Source organism: Cyprinodon variegatus, unplaced genomic scaffold (genome assembly GCF_000732505.1).
Source record: "Cyprinodon variegatus isolate N-32 unplaced genomic scaffold, C_variegatus-1.0 Scaffold181, whole genome shotgun sequence".
In the NCBI taxonomy this organism is placed as follows: domain Eukaryota; kingdom Metazoa; phylum Chordata; class Actinopteri; order Cyprinodontiformes; family Cyprinodontidae; genus Cyprinodon; species Cyprinodon variegatus.
In genome coordinates, this window is record NW_015150634.1 from 161,185 (window position 1) to 171,735 (window position 10,551).

The 10,551-nt window shown below is 35.7% G+C and overlaps 1 protein-coding gene across 1 annotated transcript in view; it reads left to right on the forward strand.

Moving 5' to 3' along the window:
- Window positions 1-2,575: 2,575 nt before the first annotated feature.
- Window positions 2,576-10,551, forward strand: part of lats2 (large tumor suppressor kinase 2) — a 29,003-nt gene continuing 21,027 nt past the window's right edge. The window contains exon 1 of the mRNA XM_015378912.1: window positions 2,576-2,806. The gene's annotated coding sequence lies outside the window, so the exon portion shown is untranslated. The remainder of the gene's footprint in view (window positions 2,807-10,551) is intronic.

Here is a 10,551-nt window from a genome sequence, read left to right on the forward strand (position 1 = left end):
TGTTTTTAAACTGCAGTATCTATACTTATACTTAAGTAACAAATGTGTGTACCTTTGACACCACTGGTTATTTATTTTATTTCTTATATAAAAAAAAAGTTGCATTTTGTTTTTTTCTTTCAGGGTTTTGCTTTTCAGCTTTTCAGCTTTGGTGAGCTCCAGCAGGGGTTGGTTTCCAGGCAGAATGTGCATCTGTTCGCCACACTACGCAGGGCAAGTTGTTCCTCCTAACAGCTGCCAATTCATGCACTGGAAACGTGAATCATTTGAGGCCCTTTAAGTTTTCTCCTTCTTCTGGTCAGTTGGATTCCTGGCTGCCCTATGGCAGCACATGCATCACATGCCATGTTTGGAAGCTAATGTATGGAAAGTGATTTAAAAAATAACATCAGTTATAATTCCCCAAAACACCATAAATTTAAGGATTTCTTTAAAAAAAAAAAAAATTCAATGTTTTCTAATATGAAGTGATTTATAACACACTTGACCCTATATTTATGTGTGCTTCCTCCCAAACCAAACTTTATAAAGTTTAATTTTCAAAGTTGGGAACAATTCTGCATCCGTCTTGTAATAAATTTTTTTCCCTCCATGCTGTCTTTGATGAACCAAGAATGGATTTCACAAGTTCTCGTTGACAAATTGGTCAACATTCCCTCTGTGGTCAAAGTGGAGTGACTGAGTAATGTACAGATTTATTTTAATTTATGAAGGAGGAAAAACTGCTTGCAGAGGCTCCACCTTAAGTATGTTCATTCAGAGAGGAGAAAAAAATGAAGATGGCTCACACTAAGCGCCTGGAACTAACTGGATTTAAACAGAGGTTTTCAATAAATGCAATGTTCACGGCTATGTTATGTCATGTTGATATGTTCATTAATCTTCTTTCATGGTATTTTTTACTGATTTGAGGATAATAATGTAACTACTGGTAATGTACCTTTTACAGATCCGTACATACATGATTAGACTCAACAAACACCTTGAAAAAGACAAATATGATTTTAGATGCTGAATTGTTAAAGCAGATGTAAGAGCAATTCAGACTTGGGCGGTTCTAGACGGGGGCCAACAGGGGCTGGCCCCTGGTGAACTGTTTTTGTCTTCTATTTTGGCCCCTGTACTAAAAAAAACTAAAACATTTAAAACTAAGTATTTTTGTAATATTTTGTTTAGATAGGTGTATGTTAATTTGATTTGAGCAGATATGTAAGATAATTTGCAGATGGGATAAAATAATTTATGCTTTATCAAAAAGCAAAATAACTGTCTTAGGGGATTGGCGGCCTAGTGGTTAGGCGTAGAGCTTGGAATCCTGAGGTTATGAGTTTGAAACTGTCACGAGGGTCTCAGGGTTAAATGCAGAGGTAAATTTCTCCAATGTGAGATCAAAAAAGTTCAATTATTATTTCAAGTGCACATCTAATTATCTTGTTTTAAGAACCAAAATCACCATTCCTTTGGCAGATCATCTCAGTTACCTGCCTAAATTAAGGACAAATACACAGATTTTAAGAAAAGTTTATATTTCTGGATCAGTTTTTTCAGTGAAATACAGAATAATCTTTTCATGATAAGCTTTGACAAAAGAGACTGCAACCGATTTGTCCCTTAGACCAATTTAATCGTTCGTATTTTAAAATATACTTGAAGAATTGTTAAGAAATCACAGGTTTGTGGCTTACTTAGTAAAATAAAAAAAAAGCTCTTTTGCTTTGTTCTTTTTTGTTGTTTTGTGTTATTCGTTAGTTCTTTGTCCACATGAAGAACCACTGGCCCCACTGCTTCATTTCATTTGGGGGAGGGGGGAGCTAGTGGTCAGGGCATTGCACTTGGAATCCAGAGGTCCTGAGTTTGAGCCCCACTCCCACAGACTACCACTGGGTCCCTGAGCAAGACCCTTAACCCCACACTGCTCCCTGCAGCACAATGGCAGCCCACTGCTCCCCAAGGGGATGAGTTAAATACAGGGGTAAATTTCTCCTATGTGAGATTAATACAATTCAATTACCATTATCTTTCTTACATAGGCGATATTTGAAGAGGGGAGCCCAGCTCATAGTATTGATTATGCCAAGTGTTGTATATATTGGCCTGAGGAATTTTTAAAAATAAATTGAATGCGTTAATTTTTTAGGTATAATTAACATTTTACAATGTTAATATAATATAATTAGTTCAAGTTCAATTCAATTTTGTCTAGAACCCCACAGACCAACACTCCTTTATGGGTTTCTGTTTTTATCCACAGAATAACTTGGCCAATCTTTATGTCCGATTTATATAACTAAATGTATTTCTTAATATTTTTTCTTTCAGTTTATTTTAAGTGGGTGTGTTGCTGTGAAGTTATGAAAATGTAGAAAATCAAGCAAGTAAAGAACAAGAATAAATTTCTAACTAAATTTTTCACATATGCTATATTTAAATCCCAGCTGCCTAATTTATGGCTGATAAAACTCTGATTTAATTACAATTTTGAGTGAGTGAGTGAGCGTTTGTTCTAATACACGATCTTTGGCTCCTGTGCTGACGTGCGTCGGTTCGTCACGTGACCCGTGGAATGTTAACAATGCAACGAGTGTCCAACTTTGTGCTGCATTTCTGATCCTGCCTGGAGTCTGAGCAGAAAATGGAGGCTCATTTCAGCACGTTTGCTCCGCCGCTGTGTCTTCGCTGACTCCCTCCGCTCCCCACGGGCTCTAGCGGCGCAGACGCAGCCGTTTAAACTCGCCTTCGGACGGGATTTGCACCCCAGTCCTAAACTTTTTTTTTCTTTCTTTCTCCTTACTCCTTCTATCACATGGTGAGTTGAGAGCTACTTTTTTGGGGAAGGGGAGTGGTGCTGTGACACATTTCGCGAATTGTAGCTACAGGGAATCGTTTATGGTTAAAATTTGACGTTTTCGGTGAGTTTTAAGCCTGTTTGGGGGTTAACATCGCCGCCTCCATTTTTTTTTCCAGTACAGGAATGTGTGGCTTCCCTCAGCCCCCCTCCTCCTCCTGCCTGGGGTACAGTGGAGGAGGCCACAGGGCTTTCTATGCGTTTTAAATCTAGGAAACCACCAGTAATGTTAAACCTTTTTAAATAAGTACAGAGATTAAACTCTGTTATAAACAATTTACAACGCTTTAAGTGTTAATGAGCTACTTCTACAGCTTATTAATGTTCAATGTGTTGAACAGCCATGCTTCCATCAATCATTACATTAAATATAATATCAAAATATGCTTTGTTTTTTGTTTATTAGAGCTGTTTTTCTTCACATGTGGACTTGTGTTTGAGCAGCAGCTGTTTGTGAAGTTAGTGTAGCCTGTCAGGAGCATCTTCAGGAAGGACTAAGCTCTAATGATGGAGCTCTAATGATGGCTGAGGCTGTTTAAATAATAATAAAAAAAACATAAAAAATAGGGCTGGTGGTTGATTGAGGTTGGGAATTGTCATCTTTATTCACTGCATGTTAAAAGTTTTCTTGGTGGTTCTCAACCTTTTTCTTGACAGTTGACATCTCAGTAAAAGATGACTAATAGAGATTTTTATATTCAATTTCATTACAGTTTATTTCTATAGCGCCAACTCACAACACATGTCATCTCAAGGCACTTTACAGTTTACCAGATCATACAGTAAAATTGATTAAAAGCTTCTATCTAAGGAAAACCAGTTGATTGCATCGAATAATGGATGCAATCCCTCACACTAAGCATGCTTGTAGCGACAGTAGAGAGGAAAAACTCCCTTTTAACAGGAAGAAACCTCCAGCAGAACCAGGCTCGGTGTGAGCGGCCATCTGCTGAGGCCGACAGGGGTTCAAGGAGACAGAAGCAGAGACACAAAAAGCTTCACAGTTTGTTTTTTTAAAGATGTACAGATAATTATTATTATTTTTTTTTTCTGGCACACACTGATTTTAAGTTAAATGTAATCCGGTTTTTGTTTCTAAAATATAGAAATAAAATATCCAATACATGCATCACAGTATCATATTTAAGCATTATATACATTCAAATGAACAAAAGAATATATTTTTCTTTTGTTTGGTTTTTCAAAGTTTTAACAATCATATGTTGAATTAACCTTTTTTATTTTGTTCACTTTCAAATCCAACATGTCTGCCTTAAAGTAAAAATTAAAAACAGATATTTTGCTTATTTATTTTTTCTGTTTATCATTCATACACTAACTGCACCCCTTTAGTTAGCATGAGCTGCTGCAGTGTTTGAAAGTGTAAAGCATTATTAACAAACCTAAAACCATTGATCCACATCTTTGTTGCTGTTTTCCTTTTTTTTTTGAGCTGTTCATTTATGGGTTTTTTTTAGCTTGATTAGAGAATTTTTTTATAATACAAGAAGATATAAGTACAATTTCCAATGAACAATCGCCAGGGGTTCAAACAAAAATGGTAATAATGAATAAAAAAAAAACTGAATCAATGTAGAAATAGTAATAGTGCCTAAGTAAAGCTACACATAGAAGCATTTAAAGGGATTATATAAATATTTTAGGAATTAGAGCATAGAGATAAAGTTTTAACAGCCGTTTTGTTATTGGAAGAGGATAATGTAGGAAAAAATGATTAAAAAAGGGATACATGAGGGTTTAGTTATAATATTTTTACATTTATGGATACAAAACTTGACCAACAGAAGCAAAAGATGACATAAAAAGAAACGTTCAGAAAGTTCTTTTCTATATTCTCTTTTATTTTTTAGTGATAAAACAGATGAAAAGGAGATTCAGCCAGGAAGTGACGGCTCTTAGTTTAACATCAGCACCTAGTGGCCATTTTATAAACTGCAACAAAAGTGGATTCATTGTGCTCCAGCTTTTTTAAATCTGGCAGCGGATCTCATGTCTCTGAAGTTATTTCTAACAGTGATAACTTTAGAAGTCCTGACCTGGTATTTTAATGACTCGATCATTAAAACGTGCCTATCATTGTCGGCCTTTTCCTCTGCCTGTCTTTCTTTGCCTTTTCACCTGTATTCAGACTGTAATCCCCCGTTTAGTTTTGCTCTGTAGCTGCGAGGGCTTTGTCTTTTGGTCAGCACAGCAGGCCGCTCTGTAATCTAGCAGTGGTATTTTACTTGTAGTTACTTGTGGAATGGAATGCTCATTCCTCGGACACGGCACTTCAGAGCATCGCAGGAATGGAGACGAGAGATCCTGGAGATTGGGAGGGTGGAGTGGGGGGCATTTATGCAGTTTAACCCCAGATTACCCCGCCACCCAACCATGTTTGAGGCGAAGGCAAAAAGAAAGGAAACATGTTGTTTTTTTTCTGTGTGTGCGGAGTTTATCTGTACAAACAGTGAGGGCTGTGTCCTTCTCAGAAATGGCCCAAAGGGATGGAGACAGCCGGGGAGGAGGAGTACAGTGGGTGTGTATGCGTACGCTGGAGCTTTTTTATGTTTGGCTGCTGCATCTGTTGGCGCTATGGCTGATATATTTATAAAAAGAATAATATGTTCCATGTGTACATGCGTTCTCTCCCAGCGTGGAGTTTCTGTAGGGTGAAGCTGTTTTCCCTCAGATTTTGGATTCCTCTTTAAAAGGTTCTGAAGGGACCTTTAGCAACAATCTCATATCTGCTGCAAAGAATTAAAAACACACACTTTATTCCCGGAAAGGAAATTATTTTTGCCACAACAGCAAGAAAAAAATGCAATTTAAAAGTCAATATGTTATTTTTTTTTTTTAAAGAAGCCAAATTAGTACATGTTTATGTAAAATAAAACGTTATTAGAATGGTATAATTAATCAGTGGTTGTTAGGGTGCTATAAATGTTTTTTCTTCCCTCCTGTTCTGAATAAGATCAAACCAAATGAAAATCAATGTTTCTTGACTAAGGATAATAAAAACATATGCGTTTCTTGATTTGTTAAGATAAGAAAATAAATGTGAATACATTAAATATTTGTAGTTGTTCGTTGTTGTTATCTGTGAGAATAAAAGTTACAACTTTGAAAAATAAAATTGTAGTACAAATCACAAAATTATGGGTAGAAATCTAAAAACCCCTGATGACGGTGTTAGACTCCTCACCAGTTGGTTGCACTAAAGCAACTGAAGATTGTTTACCCTCTATGGAGTCAGTTTTGTTCCATTATTGTTACATGCAAAGAACATGTTTTGTAAATGGAAATTTTTAAAAGAAAAGCAAACCACAATTTGTAAATATGTGGTTTAAAATTTTCTCGGGATGTGCTTTCCTCTGGATTGAGGACACAGATGCATTTCTGTTGGTCTGCATTACGTTAGAAATAAAAGGCAAGTGTTTGTATTTTGGTCTGAAGTGAAGAGAAAGTGATCTGTGACTCGCATGTTGAGTAGAAGGCAATTTGTAAAACTCATTCTAGAAATAATTCCATACAAAATCTGTGAAAAATAAAATATAACATTTAAGTTGAAATGAAATCGGAAAAAACGGCAAAGATACTTTTAAAACACTTTTTTTTTTTTTTTTTGAGACGCTTTTGTTTTTTTTCAAAGTCATATTTCTGGAGGAATTTTTATTATTTCAAAAAAAGTGTTCTTTTCTTGCAATAACAACAAAACAAAATTCACTCCTTATAGAGCAGGCTTAAAAAAAATAAGAGGAAGAAAGCAAATGCATAACTTAGGATCTTTTGTTGACCGATACCATGCACAGAATCATGTTTGAATGAATGATGGCTCAGTGTTCATATTCTCATTTAAAGGCGTTTGGTGAACAACTTCCAGATGCAATACCGCCACCTGCTGGTTAGAAGTGTAACAGGTTCATCAGGTGTTGTAGGTTCTTCGGATTTGAACTTGCATTTTTGCCAATTTGTAACTTCTAAATTTGAATTCTCACCGATCAATCTGATTTTAAATGTATGTATGAGTTGACAGCAAGGAACATACGTAAATCTTAAATGTATTTCCGGTATTGATTTTTTTGTTGACGCTTATCTTAGCCCATATCCCGGTTTGTAAATGAGGCCACCTAAAATCAACCGTTTCATGATTTGAGGCAAACATTCGAGGTGTTTTTATAGCTTGATGCAGAGAAATGACTGTTCTATAACAGAGTAGCATGATTTCCTCCAACAGGATTGTCATTTAATGACTTGTAGCTCTTTTTAAAACATGTCTGCTTTGCTTCACTTGGCAGCCTGAGCTGCACAGTGAGGAATTCAGTTTATTTTAAGGCCTCTCTCTCTTTGATTCACTTTCAACACGTTAAAGCTGGATTTATGCACTTATTAAAACTAAAAAACCTTTTTTTTTTAAGTTAAAATGCTTTCCCTTTAAAAGCACTTGGTTAAAGAAAGTAATAATACTGTTATATTAAGACAGACTGGTAATTTTCTAAAGGGAACGTAAATGTTTTCCCAAACATTAGACAATATGACATGACATCACATGTTTTTAATGTTTAAGGCATCAGTATTTTAAGTCGCTAAGAACATGAATACCATCGTTCCTAAATATCTATTTGAATGGTCGTTTTAAGCCATGTTAAATCAGGGATTTTACCTTGGAATAACAGGGATTCCTAAACTGAGTCTGGTTAAACTGGTATATAAAGTTATAAGCAGCAAATATTTGATATTTTTCAAAGATAATAATGGCATCAAAGTTCACAGGCTATGATTCAAAGAATCTGTATTAATGGTTTTTAATCCTAATTGGCTCAGAAGGTTTAGATATTTGATTAGAGCTGATCTGAGTGAGGTCACATGTAGCACAGCTAAGCTGAGAATCTCTTTGATTCCTAGTTAAAACATACCAGGAGACCTGACTGATGCACAATTGAACTCAAATTGATAAATTGACATTGAACTATAAACTTTTCACTCCATGGTTCTAAAACTATGGAGTGAATTTTGTCCCATTATTGCTGCAAACAAAGAGCGTGTTTTCAAATGAAATTAAAAAAGAAGCACAGAAATTAAGCTTTAAAATGCTTCTTAACCAAGAAACATTGATTTCTTTTAAATTATACTTTATAAAACTCCTTTTTAAACATATTTCATAATTTCAATTTTCATCTTTTCAAATTTCTTGTTTCAGATGGAGTTTTACAAATTATCCTCTTTTCAAACTGTGATTCACAGATCACTTTCTGTTCACTTTCTTCATTTAGATGTTTTCCAAAGTTTTATTTTCTGGATTGAATTATTTTCACATTTAAATTTAAAAAGGCGTTCCTTGCTTGCAACAGTAATGGAACAGAATTCACTCCATACTAAACCTGCAAGGAAATGTAAAAATGTGTCGGTCTTTTATAACCTGTAGAGAATTTGCATTACGACTGCTAATAAACTAGTAGTTTATCATCCAGTTTTGTACAACTTTTCTTCCGGTATAAGTTGCAGTTTTGCAGCCATAAAAAACAAACAAAAAAAAAACCATAAAAACATATTTTAATGCTACTTTGCACATTTAAGGAGGATTTCCACTATCTTGAATCTTGATCTCATTGTGGAGAAACAAGAATGTCTTGAAGCAGGAAGTCTTCGGGGGAAATATCTCTGGCTCATCGTTTATCCCCACATGTCAGCAAAACGGTCAGATAAAACTTCTCCAACTGCCAGTCAGCGAAAACCATTATAACTAAGAGGAGGGATTTATTTATTTATCCAGCTCTTCTTCTTGTTGGGTAGTAGCTATTTTGGAAACCAATCTGTCACCTTGGGTTTTTGTTTTGTTTTTTTTTTGTTCTCATCAATTTGTCACTTTTTGTCATCGCCACCGGGATGAGAAAAGTGAGACTCGGACTACGAAGAGAGACGTGCAATTTAAGAAATAACCAAAACTAGGAATCCTTTTGATGGTTAAATCCCTTTTTTAATGGAAGCTCATTAGCTTTTCATTCTTTCATTAGATGCTGATGCTTGGCTGGAACATATTTAAAAAACAAAACAAAAAAAACTTAAGTAACCAAAGTTCAGCCTTTCAACGATTCCCTTAAAAGACAAAGCTTCTTTAACTAGCCTCCCAGTTTGAAAATAATAACCCCTTAACCTGGTAACTGGTATTGCTCCTCTTGGTGGAAATAACATCAGAACATTAAAAAAAAAATAGATTTTATATATAGAGAGAGAAACTTTGTCATTTTGTGTACACAGAGTGTATGCAAAACAAAATTACATTAAATCCGATCAATGTCAGAGCTGCAGATTTTTATTATTTTAGTAATTATCTATATACTTAAATTTATCTGAAAATGATATAAAATTTTCTTTCCTCATTAAAAACTGGTTTAACTTGAACTGCTTCTTTTCATATTTCAAAGTTGTTAATGGTTTAAACTTAAATAAAACAAAAAGTTCAATGCTTAGAGATGCCATCTGAGGAGTTCTGGACCGAGCTTATTTACAGACAAACAGGTTGGGTTTTTTGCCTTTAATTCTTCATGTTTGTATTTAGTGTTGATTACGCAATATTGATTTCATTTAATTTTGCATGAAATTATTATGCAGCTCTACATACCAGCTTGTTCTGAGTTATCATGAACCAAGTTACAGGCTAATTTTAACATAAGTATATCCACATTTAGTAACTCCATCACATACCCTGATTTATAACTAGAACAAAACCTCCAGCCTTATAGAATAAGACATTGAGGATGACTGCTAATCTGGCTGCAGCAGCCCTGGTATTAAACACAGGCTAGGGAAATCTGGCTGCTACACCTCTGGTACAGATAGTATAACCAGTTATTAGTTTATAACATATAAATTAGGATATACTTTCAATGAACATGCTTTTCAAATAAATTATCTGGTATATTCTTAAGGGTACAGTTAACAACTGCACCTGCTCTTTGTTTTCAGGGTTGTCCGATCTGCCTGTTTTTAACCCAAACAAAAAGTAAAATCCACCACCTCAATAAAATAACAGCATATATTCCTCTGAACGTTCTGGCAACCTATTAAACACCAAACGCAGAACCATGTTATTACTGCAAAGTTAGTTAGCATCTGACTGCAGTACAACTAAAGCTAACAACAATTAGCTTTGGATCATCTAGAACAACAGCAATCTACGTTTTAAGCCCCACATCAGCCTCCTCTTCTTTTCTGAATATTTTATAATATTTCTCTCAACAACATCTCAGGTCGGATGAGGAGCTGGGTTTGGAAGTGCTGGAAGTGACACCGGCTGGTTCCTGATAACAATCCGTCCATGCCTGGCTCACACAGGGACGGTGTGCGGGCCAGGCATGGCTCGGGGACGCCGTAGGTACAGCTGTTAGCAGCTGCTCACAGTAGTTTTTTACTGAAGCAACTCTTTCAATAGGGGGTTTTCAGTGATGTCACTGGCCAGCTTCCGGTCCGCCATCTTGGGTGGCATATTATCGTATATCATATATATCATGTCGCAAATGGATAAGTACGCCAGCACGCTAGAGCCACCAGATCATGGAACATATCTGAGGAAATGTTCCGTGATCGACCATATGGACCCCTATGCCCTCCACGGTGCCTTGTTTATAAAGAATAGATAGAAAAAAGATGTTAAAATCCCGAAAAGGATCTGAAATTTACCGGGACACATTAAATAGAGAAGCCAG